Below are 15,871 nucleotides of genomic sequence, written 5' to 3' on the forward strand. Positions count from 1 at the left end.
CCTTTATCCAGATACTGTTCCTGCTTGCCCACCTGGAACACAGGAAGAGGAGGAGGAGGATGAGGAAGAGGAGGAGGAGGAGGATTGTATCAGCAGCATGGAGGTGGAGCCTAGCACTCAGCATCAACAGCAGCAGTCTTCAAGGGATCATTTACAGTCCCAAGGAACACGTGGACTTTTACGTGGCTGGGATGAGGTGGCTGAGGATCCTGTCGTCCTCAGTGACCCAGAGGACTGTGCCCCGAATGCCTCTGCAAACCTACGCTGCATGGCCTCCCTGATCCTGCAAAGCCTGCGTAAGGATCCTTGTGTACGTGCTATCAAGGAGAGGGATCATTACTGGCTGGCAACTCTCCTTGATCCACGTTACAAGAGTAAGGTAACGGATCTTATGTTGCCATCGCAGAGGGAGCAGAAGATGAAACTACTGCGGGAGGCCTTGCAGAAGGGTCTGTGCAATGCGTTCCCAGAACCGGGGGGATTACCAAAACCTGGCCCTGGACAACGTCTTGCTGAGGCTTCGGTGAGTCAGAGAAGGAGCGGTGGAGAAGGTGGCCGTCTGACCGATGCGTTCAAACAATTTTTTAGTCCGCAGCCCCAAGGTCTGACCGGTTCCAGCAACCATCGCCAGCGGCTGGTTTACATGGTCCGGGAATACCTAGCGGCAAGATCCGACTTGGACACCTTCCCCACGAAAAATCCTCTGGCTTACTGGGTCTTGAGGATGGATCACTGGCCAGAGCTTGCACAGTACGCAATTGAGCTACTGGCTTGCCCTGCATCCAGTGTTCTTTCAGAACGCACATTCAGTGCTGCTGGAGGCTTTGTGACCGATCACAGGGTACGCCTCTCCACCGACTCTGTTGATCGACTGACCTTCATCAAAATGAATCAGGCTTGGATCAACACCGGCTACCAAGCACCTGATGCTGATGTTACTAAATAAGAATTTTGTGTTGAAATATCAGATCCCTTTGAGACTGCTGATGCTGAGTGACTGTCCTGTTGTGCTGCTGATGGAATATCCTTCTCCTCCTCACTTTTCATGCTGTTAGCTAGTAAGAAACTTTGTTTTTCTGTGCTCCGCCACCAGTGCCTAAGGCCTAATTTTTCTGCCCCTGTTTAACAGGGGCGCCTAATAACAATTTTTGATGCAATACTTTGCACGTGGCCTAAGGCCTAATTTTTGTGCCCCTGTGTAACAGGGGCGTCTAATAAAAATTTTTGATGCAATACTTTGCATGTGGCCTAAGGCACAATTTTTGTGCCCCTGTGTAACAGGGGCGCCTAATAACAATTTTTGATGCAATACTTTGCACGTGGCTCCTTGTTGCGCTCCAATTACAGATATTGGGAGGGGTTGCAGTGTTATGTTGCGCCTACGGACACATTTTTATGCCCCTGTGTAACAAGGGCGCCTAATAACAATTTTTGATGCAATACTTTGCACGTGGCTCCTTGTTGCGCTCCAATTACAGATATTGGGAGGGGTTGCAGTGTTATGTTGCGCCTACGGACACATTTTTATGCCCCTGTGTAACAAGGGCGCCTAATAACAATTTTTGATGCAATACTTTGCACGTGGCTCCTTGTTGCGCTCCAATTGCAGATATTGGGAGGGGTTGCAGTGTTATGTTGCGCCTACGGACACATTTTTATGCCCCTGTGTAACAAGGGCGCCTAATAACAATTTTTGATGCAATACTTTGCACGTGGCTCCTTGTTGCGCTCCAATTGCAGATATTGGGAGGGGTTGCAGTGTTATGTTGCGCCTACGGACACATTTTTATGCCCCTGTGTAACAGGGGCGCCTAATAACAATTTTTGATGCAATACTTTGCACGTGGCTCCTTGTTGCGCTCCAATTACAGATATTGGGAGGGGTTGCAGTGTTATGTTGCGCCTACGGACACATTTTTATGCCCCTGTGTAACAAGGGCGCCTAATAACAATTTTTGATGCAATACTTTGCACGTGGCTCCTTGTTGCGCTCCAATTACAGATATTGGGAGGGGTTGCAGTGTTATGTTGCGCCTACGGACACATTTTTATGCCCCTGTGTAACAGGGGCGCCTAATAAAAATTTTTGATGCAATACTTTGCACGTGGCTCTTTGTTGCGCTACAATTACAGTATGTTTGAGGGGTGCCCTTTTTTCTACAATTTTGCTTTCCCAAAAAGATAATGCCACCCCCCACCACCCCTAAAATAATCGAGATATTGTTCCCACACAGCACGTGCGCAACCAGTATTAAATTACTTTGTTCTTATAATAATTTAATGTTGTGCAGGGACATTTCTAAACACGTGCCACTACTAGAGACACACAGCAGGTGTGATATTTGAAGGAATTTTTCATTTTTTTTTTTTCACTTTAAACATCATTAAAATCGCTGCTCCGGAAAAACTGACGTTTTTAAAATATTTTTTTCTATTGATACATGTTCCCTGGGGCAAGACCCGGGTTCTGAAAGACGTTTACCAACATTAAATTGAATATTGGTCTTTAAAATGATCGTTTTTGAATTCGAACGTTCGAGTCCCATAGACTTCAATGGGGTTCTAAATGTTCGTGCGGACCCGCGGTCTGTTCGAACGTTCTGATGCGAACCGAACCCGGGTATGTTCGGCTCATCACTAATGACACGGGACAAAAGATGGAAAATTCTTTGAAGATGTGATACACTGGAAAAACGCACAGAAACACTCCACTCTCTCCTATGACAACTGTGGTAGGAGAACTCTGATTGGCTCTGATGCAAAAGAAGGGCGGAGAAAGTATTCGCGAATATTCGGAAATCGAATATTCGCGATTGCGAATATTCGGCAACATAAAAGGATCGCCTCAGCTTAGCTACTCGGCCCAGGGTCTCTAATCATACCAGCAATGCTTTTAGACGTCGATGGAGATCACTAGGATGTGATCTGTTTTAAAAATAAAATAGAAAAAATACGAATATTCGGAATAGCGAATATTGGCCGCGAAATTCGAGTTATTCGCGAATATTAGAATATGCCATATTCGTAACGAATATTCGCAATGCGAATATTCGTGAGCAACACTAGTCGATATAACATCATACTTGATGTTTTGAAGCACGTTATTCCAAACAATTTATGAATGTTGGGTGATTTATGCCCTTTATGGATTAAAACGGACTCTGCGACAACTATGTAATTTTAAATGGGAGTTTTGCCATGGATCCCCCTCCGGCATGCCACAGTCCAGGTGTTAGTCCCCTTGAAACAACTTTTCCATCATTATTGTGGCCGGAAAGAGTCCCTGTGGGTTTTAAAATTCGCCTGCCCATTGAAGTCTATGTCAGTTTGCGAATTCGCGAACATATGCGCAAGTTCGCAATCGCCGTTCGCGAACGCGAAATTTTAGGTTCGCGACATCACTAATTATTAGTCATTACCCAGACATTCTGGCTCTGCGACAAGTTATCCTCACCTGTTACACTAAACACATTCCTTTACTAAACATAATTGACATCCTAATTCACTATACCTGAAAGGTCAGACTTTCTGGCACCGAATCGACAGGAGTCAATTACTATAGCTGACAAGTCACATTCCACATCTATTATCAATAGTATTTTCACACAAAACAGTGTTATTAGCATACACAATGAAATATCTTAGGAGCAGACGTAATTAGCACAATGGACAACAGAGTGCAATCACAGCAAGCCCCATCACTACAGCCAGGTGGACTTAATTAGCATCTCAACAGTCTATGTTACACATTGAATGAGTCACTCTATTGACCTGTTGGGGTCAGAATTAACAACTTTTAATACTTCAAGATCTCCTGCAATACATGAATTATCATTAATGTCCCATCTCATGTAATCCGAGATATCAGTTCTCAGTCATCCTATGCCCATAATGGACATAGGATGACCCTAGACCCAAGAGTCATTGGTGAAGCTGGCACAAGAGTACCCCGCATCCTTCAAAAGTCTCTGGGTATCACGGGCCATACCGTTACAGCGGCGATCAGCGATTTTTATCAGTACTGCGACCTTATGGCGGACACTTGACACATTAATGGAACAATTGGCATTTTTATAGCGATCAGTGCTATAAAAATGCATTGATTACCATAAAAATGCCACTGGCAGGGAAGGGGTTAACACTAGGGGGCGAGGAAGGGGTTAAGTATGTTCCCTGTGTGTGTTCTAACCAGGGCTGTGGAGTCGGTAGATAAATGTTCCGACTCCGACTCCTCAGTTTTATGTACTTCCGACTCCGACTCCCCGACTCCGACTCCTCTGTATTAATATGCGAATGTATTTTATACATTCCTTGAGGGAAAGAAACGCAACCTACCACAGGACTACTGGCTGGGAAGCCAACAGTCTACTGTATTGCACAGTTTAAGCAAAAGACAAAACACAATGAAAACAAAGTTTTATAAAAAAAAAAATATTAATCAATCAAGTGGCTGGATAGTAGCGGCAGGCATAAACATCAGGAACAGGATTTTTACCAGTTCAAAAATACAAACCACATTATTTGGTTGTTTTAGAACAAAAACAAAGCTTATCTATAATGAACCAAAAACAAAATCTGTAAAACCTAGAAATGGTTTATATTAATCTTGAAATGTAGTTCTAGGCTTAGCAAATGCAAATCAATTCAATGTAGAGTTCTAAGGAAGAGAATTGCCTCTGCCAGATCCTCTTTTATAGAGGCTCTTAAGTCAGACTTTATTATTTTTAGGGCTGAAAATAATCTTTCGACACTGACTTGGGTGGGTGGCATTGCAGTAACTATTCTGGCCACATCACTAACGATCTCTGGATAAACAAGGATGGCTTCTTCAACAGTAAGTTTTGATGAGCGATCATACTTTTCAACTTCTTTTAGTGCTTTATAAAACTCCTGTTGGAATTTTTTTATTTGGACACTTACTGGTTCTCTAACATGCGTTCCCTGTAAAAGCAGAACACAACACTATGGAAAGTATAAGTATTGCAGCTCCTAATTGTGTGTTGCGTGCCATATAGTGAAGCACATGAAAAGCGTGCTTCTTCACGGTCACTTAACGTGTTCGTTTTGCGGTTACGTGAGGCACTGCATGCATTGGTCTTTATTCTTACAGTAGAGAAGTCATTAATTATAACTTTTTGTGAATTGGGACATTTAAACTTGCTTTTTTTTTTTTTAATTCCAATCTAAATTTAGTAGGAGTCGGAGTCGGAGCGGTGCATTGTTTTCCGACTCCGACTCCAGGTACCCAAAATTTCCCCCGACTCAGACTCCGACTCCGACTCCACAGCCCTGGTTCTAACTGTAGGGGGGGTAGACTGACTTGGGGAAATGACAGATCGCTGTTCATACATTGTATGAACAGAAGATCAGCATTTCTCCCCCTGACAGGACTGGGAGCTGTGTGTTTACACACACACAGCTCCCCGGGTTCTCGCTCTGTAAAGAGCGATCGCGGGTGCCCGTATTGGCTGATTCGCGAGATTACGTATAGCTACGTGATCTCGCGCAGCCGAGCCGACCTGCGCCGTATAACTGCGGCGGCTGGTCGGCAAGCAGTTAAAGCTTGAACACCCCAAGGTCCAAACTGGACAGGAACACACCCCACCGCACACCAATAGCCAGCAAGTTCACCTGGACACATTTCACCCAACCCCTGGACTTAATCGTAGAGGTAGTGAAGCTTAAGTGTTGGGTGAAACATGTCCGGGGGGGGGGTCATATCTTGAGCATGTGAAGGTGTAAATCAATAAAGCTGTTGAAAAACACTAGGCATTGATGTGTGGTCCAACTGGGTGTTTGTGGTGTTCAAACATCAGATCATAGAATTTGTAGCGCTACATGCATTTTATATACATGTAGCACTACCCCCGAAGGAGCCGCTGGTTTTTGTTGGGATCGGCGTATTAAGTTTCCTTAGTGTTGTCTAGGGGTGTAGTTGATGAACAGAGTAGTGAGCGAATGTCCTGTCAACTAAGAAAGGTTTTCAAATGCTTTATTTCAGGCCCAACATAGCCAACATCAACATGGAATAGGAAGGAAAGGTTGATGAAGCGATAGAGAACATTGCGGTATCAGGCCTGGATATGAACTAGAGCAATCCTGCTCTCAGTGACACAGTAGTAGTAGTCACAGTTCGTCGCCACTCTAGCCAGAGTGGGTGAAGTGCCCCCGGACAGACCTCTGCCACGAGGCTGGCAGCCGAAGTGTCACTTGAAGTTGCTGGGAGGAACAGGCCTGGCTCTAGGGCCTCTGCCACAGGCCTAGTAATTTAGATGAGCTGAATATATTGAGCTGATCCTCCCAGTAGATTAGAATAGGGTCACCGGGTGACAGTTGAAGTGTACCTGTCAATGTCCCGGTCACCAGATCCCCGATGGTTCGTTCAAGCCCTATTGGATCACCTGCCTCCGGGTTCTCCTCAAGCCGATCCCCCAATCGAGCGGCACCCAGCCTGGGATCTTCTCAGTAAAGCGGAGGACCCAGCAAGTCACTGGGGCCCCTTTCAGCAACATAGGACTCCGCGTAGCATTTGACCCCGGCCTGGAAGGCCATCGCCGGGGTCCGTTGGATGCGCGCACCCTAAAGGTGGATGCCGCACCTGGAACCCGCGGGAAGAACCAATAAAGATGGCGTCTGCCACAGATATACCCTCCCCCAGCATGCCATGCGAGGGAAAACTCCTCCAATTGGCTGCTGGGGAAAAGTGGCTCTGCCAGAACCCCTCTAGCGCCACCTGTCGCCCAGGGGTGGAAATTTAGCAAATTGTGAATGGGAGCAAAATAACTCTCCCATTCCCCACTAACTTTAGCGTAGTGCCCATAATGAAAGTAAGGGGGCGCTACATACATCTATTTAGATCAGACCAAAATGAGGAACAAATGAGGAGGAATGAGGGACATTGCTCCAAATCAGGGACAGTTCCTTGAAATCAGGGACAGTTGGGAGGTATGATGGTGAGTAGTCTCATACTGCAAAGTCCTCTTGCACCACCTGGCTTCCCCCCAGCCTTGATGATTTAACCCAGGAAGTACAGATGACCACTTCTTACAGTAATGGCTGAGCTGGGCACCATCCTAGCTTCCCAACAAGCTATACATATATATATATATCACTTCCTTCTCATAATGACCCTCTCCTAACAGGGGCAATACTGGCACTTAATCACAGTGACTGATAAAGTCAAAGCTCACACTCCAACTATGGGGGATCTAGTGACCAACCTGGGGAAGAACCATAGGCCACATCCATTGCCTGCCCTGCTGTCAGGGTTTACAGTGTAAATGCATACATTGGACTGTCGTTATCTCCCTGAACTTTAAGTTCCACAATGCATTGTTGCAATGTCATAAAACCAAACAAGTGGTGGCAGTATAACAATTGACCACCGGAGGGAGCTGAGTTCCTTCTTAATAGAAACTGTAGTCTTTCGGCCACATCGCAAAGTGGCACCTTGCTACATTTCTATCAAAAAAATTAGGATTTAGCATCACATTACATTACAATATCTCAATGCCACTTTGTCCCCAAGTCTCTCAGTCTCTTCTGGGCCAAAGTCTTTGGGTAGGGGGCCAGCCCACAGCCCCCTCCAAAACACACAGTGACAGTGGGTTCTGTCACATTGTGCTATAATGTCCCATCATGGTTTGGACATGTCGTAGTTCACCACTGCAGTAATTACACTTATCCTGATGTACATACAGTAGGCAGATGAAGAAAAAAAAAGTTTTGGCACTAAAATTCAGTTCTGCCCAATCTCTAGATGGAGAGAAGAGATAACAACTTTCCAGTGTGTGAAATCTCAGCCTGGTCTGTCCCACCACCATGGAAGATTTACACTACTCAATAAATAAACATTCCTAAATAAGAACAAAGTGGAAAAATACCTTCCAGGCTGCAGACAAACAATTCATTCCTAGTCCCATGACAGATGGATGTGTTTTTTTTGTCCACCAGAACTTGTGAGAGAGGTGTAATTTCTTAAGAGGAACATACAGCTCATAGAAGTTTCCAAAGTCAAAAATAAGACAACATTTTAAAATGTTGAAAAACGCAGAAAAAAAGAGAAGAAGAAGAATATTATTTTGGCCAGTGGGGGTTAGCATAGAACTGGGGTGCCCAACCAGTGGCCCGGAGCCCTCTGATGTGGCCCGCGGAGCCCTCTGATGTGGCCCGCGACCTCCTGCTCTGGGATGGAATAGAATTGAATAGAATACTGTTATTTAAGGTAGGTTTATTACTAAAATCACAGTGTATATACAGTTGAACCTCGGATTACGAGCATAATCCGTTCCAGGAGTATGCTCATAATCCAAAGCAAAGTACTCGCATATCAAAGCGAGTTTTCCCATAAATTTTTTCCGCATTGACTTCAATGGGATGCAATACCGAATGCGGCCAGAGGTGGGGGGAGCCAGAGAGCGCCGAAATGGCCGAAAAAGGCTCGAGGACACTTCTGCTAGTTTCCTGTGCCCCCGTACCTCAGGCCAAATGAGGTACTGCAGGCCAATGCTCGGCTTTTCTTGGCTCATGCGCCCTGTACCTCAGGCCAAATGAGGTACTGCAGGCCAATGCTCGGCTTTTCTTGGCTCATGCACCCTGTACCTCAGGCCAAATGAGCTACTGCAGGCCTATTATCGGCTCTGGTCAGCTTCTGCGCCCCTGTGCCTCAGGCCAAATGAGGTACTGCAGGCCTATTTAGCTTGAATTATGTTCGTCTTGCGAGTCAACACTCGCAAACCGAGTCAGAATTAAAAAAAAAAAAGTTGTTTGCAAATCAAAACGCTCTCAAACCAAGTTACTCTTAAACCAAGTGTAACAGGAGTCACTTTTGGGCACAGATTGAGCCAGGAGATAGGGTACACATGTTGGATTGTTTTGGCGTGGACAGTGATTTACAGTATATTCCTTAATGCCTGCAAAGAATATTCTATGACTAATTTCTATGCTTAGCCCTGACTAGTGACATGCTAATTGAGTCAGGGCCTGGAAGACATTCCATTGTCCTTGTGTAAAGGTGTTAATCCAGGTCTGCTCCCAGACCTCTAATTATGTATGCTAAATACTGTTTATGTGTGGAATGTACTTGTCGGAGACAGAGCGTCTTTCTGGGGATGTGGATTGGAAGGAGATCATTGTGTGATGGTGTTTTGTTTGTTATGCTGTTAATGAAGGAATGTTTAGTAATTAGCCTTAGTGTGTGATTAGGGGGGTGGAGATGTCATTGTCCCTTTGAATACTTCCATGCCTTGTACTGTATATAAGCTGAGAAGAAACCAGTAAAGTTGTCTTCATTTGAAACCAGAGAACACAGAGCAAGTCTCGTTATTCTGGGAAATGGGAGGCCTGCTGGTTTGTCTGTGTGTCAGATGAGCTGTCGTAGTTGATGGAAGGTCGTAAACGGTGATGACCGTTACACCAAGGTTCCACTGTATGGGCATATTTGTTCTGCAGTGGTTACTGGGCTGCTTTTAAACTGATCCGCAGGTGCAGAACAGTGCACCTGCGGGTTACCTGCACTTAGCCATAGACTTCTATTACCTGTGAGTTTGGTGAGCTTTCTGAAAGTGCACCACACCTACAGGATATAATAGAAGTCTATGGCAGCTAACCTGCAGGAAAGTCACAAATGAACTGTGGTGCACTTGTGGTGTGGGTAAACAACAGTGCATCAGAGTGAAAGCAGCCTTAGGCCCCTTTCACCCAGTCAGTCCTGTGATGGTTTAGAGCCGCAATGGGGCTCAGGATGGATTTCTGCTGCTGCTCCTGATTTGTAAAGTTAGAATGTATGTGCACGTAAGAAGTAACCACACGGAGTCAACTCGAGTTCAATCACTTTCACATCTCTGTTTATTGTGGGCGGTGCCCAATCTTTTTATACACAAAGAACAATAGAGTATACGTCACTACTGTGGTCATTCTAAAAGGCACATCTGGTTGGCTGAAATGCAGGAACTTGGTGTGCCAAGTTTGGTTGAGCTCGTCCTCTCCTGTGTTTCCTCATTCCTTCAGTGCGTGGGCAGCGGGGGGTAGACACCATCTTTCAGCTACATTCTTGTTTCGATGGGAGGGAGTGTTACTAGCGGCCATTTTGAGTAAGGAAGTCTATAAAAGCAGTTCTATATATATACAAAGTAAAATTTAGACTTTATAGTATAGAAAAGATGCATAGAAACATGTAAACACATAAGAAAATAGACATTGATTATCACATTCCTTCACAGTCTGACCCAATCGGACCCTCCATTCACCTCTAAGGAGTGGCAGATGTAAACGGCCATTTACAAATGCCTACCTCCAATCCGATCCGCAAAAAAATAGAGTAGAGTGGGTTCTATAGAGTAGAGTGGGCTGCCATCCACCCGCTCCGCTAATTGTGGCCCACAACCGGTTACCAAGTCACTTAAGTGGCCCTCGCTCTTCAAAAGGTTGGGCCCCCCTGGCATTAGGGTTGCCACCTTTTCTTCAAGCCAAACCCAAACACTTTAGCGGCCTGGGACACCTTTGGGTGCCCCAAGTAGAGTAATAATGTGGTGCGCATAGCGTGCCGTAGCGAACAGGGGGTGTGGCAAAATTGCTCTTCCTGACATCATCGCCCTGCCCCCCCGGTGATGCCGAACGTGCCCCCAGATAGCCGCCTACAGTGTGACTATTTTGGTTACTTGGGGAGCCACAGCCCGGTCAGAATAATGTGTCCGGGTTTCAGTCTGCCTGAAACCCGGACACATGATTCAAAACCTGGACTGTCCGGGTGAATCCCGAACAGGTGGCAACCCTACCTGGCATAGAAGCTTACTCCATACTATGGAGCAGTGGTCCTCAAACTACAGCTTGCAGACTGAATGTGGGGCTCTGGCTTGCTTTTTGATGGCCCATCAGGTTGTGTGGCAAGCAGCTGGACCAGCTTCAGGGCAAGGCACCAGTGCCAAATTGCCCTTGCGTGCAGAGTGGCAGCAGCCAACAGGTTGCAGGTGCTGCAATGCTTAGACAATGACACTATGCAAGTCTATGGGGGTCAGTGGATGTATACACTGGAGCAGGCTACAGCTGGCATAACAAGTAAGGGGCTGGTGTTGGGGGCAATTTGGATAGTTTTGGTCAGAAGGGCTAGGCAGGGGGCACGAGTGTACTTTTTGTAGCGCCTGGTTACTTAAAAAGTACCGGTGCTAGTTAAATTTAGAAAGGGACCACGCGGTGTTCCTGGTTCCGGGACCATGTTGGTCCGGGACAACTGAGCTGTGGCGGGGAGCCCAGTGGTCGACTGGGTTCCCAATCCTGAGGATCCCAAGCGAAATAGCTATTCGGTGGGGAGTCCATCTGAGGAGAGCCAATGAGAGGCTGGCGATCCAATAGGGTCTCGACAAACCACCGGGGATCAAGGTAGCCGGACACTGAAAGGCTGGTCACCTGTCAGTCGGTACCTGAAACTGTCTGAAGGAGATCCTGGAGCAATTCTATCAAGGAGGATCATCTCCGTAACTATAATCACAGGGAGGGCCTGTGGCAGAGGTTTTTCCTTCAAGTTCGAGTGATACTCCGGCTGCCAGGTCAGTGAGAGAGGCCTGTCCAGGTACACTATACCCACTCTGGCTGGAGTGGTGAAGAATACAAAGTATTGTTGGGAGCAGGACTGTTTCCCTATTGTTACGCCTGAGTCTGCTAATTCTCCTTCTGCTTCACCTCTACTCTTCACCACAAGTTTTAGGCCCGGATTCAGATACATTTGCGTATCTTTCGGCGGGCGTAGCGTATCTCAGATACACTACGCCGCCGTAACTTACAGCGGCAGGTCCCGTATTCAGAAAGAACTTGCGCTGTAAGTTACGGTGGCGTAGTGTAACTGGGCCAGCGTAAGCCCGCCTAATTCAAATGTGGAGGAGGTGGGCGTGTTTTATGTTAATTACTCGTGACCCCACGTAAATGGCGCTTTTTACGAAAAAAAAAAATGCGCCGGGCAGACGTACATTTCTGAAACGGCGTTTCTACCTAATTTACATATTCTACGCGTAAATATACGGAAGCGCCACCTAGCGTCCAGCGTAAATATGCAACTAAGATACAACGACGTAAGAGACTTACGCCGGTCGGATCTTAGGGAAATCTATGCGTAACTGATTCTAAGAATCAGGCGCATAGATACGACCCTGCACACTCAGAGTTAAGACGGCGTATCTGGAGATACGCCGTCGTAACTCGTATCTGAATCCGGGCCTTAAAGCGGATTTGCCACAAAAAAAAAATATTAAAAGCCAGCAGCTACAAATACTGCAGCTGCTGACTTTTAATATTAGGACACTTACCTGTCCTGGAGTCCAGCGCCGTCCGCAGCAGAGGACGAGTGATCGCTTGTCACTCTGCTGCTCCCCCCGCCATCCTCAGTGAGGGAACCAGGAAGTGAAGCGCTCCGGCTTCACTACCCGGTTCCCTGCGGTGCATGCGCGAGTTGCGCTGCGCCGCTGATTGGCTCCCGCTTTGCTCTGGGAGCCGAGTGTTCCCAGAGCACAACGGGGGGAGGACGGGAGGTGACGTTCTGCCCGCAGTAAACCCGAAACTGTGTGGCCGGAAGTGGGTGCAAATACCTGTCTTTAGACAGGTATCTGCACCCCCCTCCCCCCTGAAAGGTGTCAAGTGTGACACCGGAGGGGGGGAGGGTTTCCGATCAGCGTGAGTTCCACTTTAGGGTGGAGCTCCGCTTTAATGTTTTTACCCGGCTGGGTAATAAAGAGCACAGAAAAAGACACAGCAATCACGTTAAGCCTATTAGTAGGCTAATTACATTGATTGTTTCATTTATATACTTATGTCACATTATTAGATTGAATATTGCGCTGATTATATATTGTTTCAATACCAGTCGCAAGTGAGACAGCTGCGACCCTGGAAGTTCCGCCACTGGATTAAGGACTTGTGTCCTTGAGATCTACGGCTCAAGTGGGAAGTAGACAGTGATAAGTGATATAAGGGACTTCTGTAGAAGCAGATGAAGAATGGTGTTACAACGCCCCATCCCAAGATCTCCCGCATTCAGGCAGGTGCACAACCCCAACATCAGAGTTATCAGTATCTGGGGCAGAACCAAAAATATTCCTTCTATTAGCACATCCGTTTCAAGCCAGGCATGAAGCTACAGTGGCCCAACACATCTTGAAGGACATTACACCCATGCAAGTCTCAAGCTTAGATGCTTCCATCACAGCTGGACTGCAGGGCTCCAAATACTTGATTCAAAAGCTCCAGGACGTGAGTGAAGGTTTTGTCCTTGAGATGGAGGAGCCTAAATTAACCACTTGCTTGCTGGGCACTAAATCCCCCTCCTGCCCAGACCAATTTTCAGCTTTCAGCGCTCTCACACTTTGAATGACAATTGCGCGGTCATACAACACTGTACCCAAATGATTTCCCCCCCCCACAAATAGAGATTTCTTTTGGTGGTATTTGATCATCTCTGCGGTTTTTATTTCTTGTTAAAAAATGACAGAATTAAAACAAAATATACAAAACCTGTTTATATTTTGTTATAAAATTTAGCAAACAGGTAATTTTTGTCCTTCATTGATGTACGCTGATGAGGCTGCACTGATAGGCTGCACTGATTGGCACTCATGGGCTGCACTGGTGGGCACTGAGAGGTGGCACTGAAGGGCATTGATAGGTGGCACCGGTGGGCACTGATAGGTGGCACTGATAGGTGGCAGGGATGGGCACTGATGGGTAGCAATGGTGGGCACTGATCGGCACTGGTAGGTGACACTGATAGGCAGCACTGCTAGGTGGCACTGATGAGACACTGATTGGCACCACTGGTGAGCATTGATAGGTGGCACTCGTGGGCATTAGTAGGTGGCACTTTTTTGCTGCGCGCGCCCTGCAGAGGCACTCGGGGAGCGTGCGAAGGGGAGGACATCTATTGACGGCCTCCCGGCAAAGCAGGTCCACACTGTAGCCGCCATTCGGCTATAGTGCGGACGCCAATCGCAGGGGCGGGCTGGGCCAGGGGGCGGGGATGTGCTTTGTCCCCTGGGCTGCTCTGATATGCTCTGCAAAGGCTGCCTTGTTGCCAGCTCAAACCGCACTGCCCCCACAGAGAGTGACCCCTTCACACTACCACCACAGAGAGTGACCGCTTTGCACTGCCCCCACAGAGAGTGACCCCTTCGCACTATCCCAACAGAGAGTGACCCCTTCGCACTGCCCCCACAGAGAGTGACCCCTTCGCACTGCCCCCACAGAGAGTGACCCTTTAGCACTGCCCCCACAGAGAGTGACCCCTTCGCACTATCCCCACAGAGAGTGACCGCTTTGCACTGCCCTCACAGAGAGTGACCCCTTCGCACTGCCCCCACAGAGAGTGACCCCTTCGCACTATCCCGACAGAGAGTGACCACTTCGCACTGCCCCCACAGAGAGTGACCCCTTCGCACTGCCCCCACAGAGAGTGACCCCTTCGCACTATCCCGACAGAGAGTGACCCCTTCGCACTGCCCCCACAGAGAGTGACCCCTTCGCACTGCCCCCACAGAGAGTGACCCCTTCGCACTGCCCCCACAGAGAGTGACCCCTTCGCACTGCCCCCACAGAGAGTGACCCCTTCCCACTATCCCAACAGAGAGTGACCACTTCGCACTGCCCCCACAGAGAGTGACCCTTTAGCACTGCCCCCACAGAGAGTGACCCCTTCGCACTGCCCCCACAGAGAGTGACCCCTTCGCACTGCCCCCACAGAGAGTGACCCCTTCGCACTGCCCCCACAGAGAGTGACCGCTTCGCACTACCCCCACAGAGAGTGACCCCTTCGCACTGCCCCCACAGAGAGTGACCCCTTCGCACTACCCCCACAGAGAGTGACCCCTTCGCACTGCCCCCACAGAGAGTGACCCTTTAGCACTGCCCCCACAGAGAGTGACCCCTTCGCACTATCCCCACAGAGAGTGACCGCTTCGCACTGCCCTCACAGAGAGTGACCCCTTCGCACTGCCCCCACAGAGAGTGACCCCTTCGCACTGCCCCCACAGAGAGTGACCCCTTCGCACTATCCCGACAGAGAGTGACCCCTTCGCACTGCCCCCACAGAGAGTGACCCCTTCGCACTGCCCCCACAGAGAGTGACCCCTTCGCACTGCCCCCACAGAGAGTGACCCCTTCGCACTGCCCCCACAGAGAGTGACCCCTTCGCACTGCCCCCACAGAGAGTGACCCCTTCGCACTGCCCCCACAGAGAGTGACCCCTTCGCACTGCCCCCACAGAGAGTCACCCCTTCGCACTGCCCCCACAGAGAGTCACCCCTTCCCACTATCCCAACAGAGAGTGACCACTTCGCACTGCCCCCACAGAGAGTGACCCCTTCGCACTGCCCCCACAGAGAGTGACCCCTTCGCACTGCCCCCACAGAGAGTGACCGCTTCGCACTACCCCCACAGAGAGTCACCCCTTCGCACTGCCCCCACAGAGAGTGACCCCTTCGCACTGCCCCCACAGAGAGTGACCCCTTCGCACTGCCCCCACAGAGAGTGACCGATTCGCACTACCCCCACAGAGAGTGACCCCTTCTCACTGCCACCACAGAGAGTGACCGCTTCGCACTGTGGGCAATGTTGGAGCAGTCTCTTTCTCTCTCTCTCTCTCTCTCTCTCTCTCTGTGTGCAGGAAGTGTCAAGCTGTCTCTCTCTTTGTGCAGGAAGTTCCAAGCAGTCTCTCTCTCTCTCTCTCTCTGTGCAGGAAGTGCCATGCGGTCCCTCTCTGTGCAGGAAGTGCCAAACGGTCTCTCTTTCTCTCTCTCTGTGCAGGAAGTGCCAAGCGGTCTCTCTCTCTCTGTGCAGGAAGTGCCAAACGGTCTCTCTCTCTGTGCAGGAAGTGCCAAGCGGTCTCTCTCTCTCT

The sequence above is a fragment of the Rana temporaria genome, chromosome 2 (genome assembly GCF_905171775.1).
Source record: "Rana temporaria chromosome 2, aRanTem1.1, whole genome shotgun sequence".
NCBI classification, from domain to species: Eukaryota; Metazoa; Chordata; class Amphibia; order Anura; family Ranidae; genus Rana; species Rana temporaria.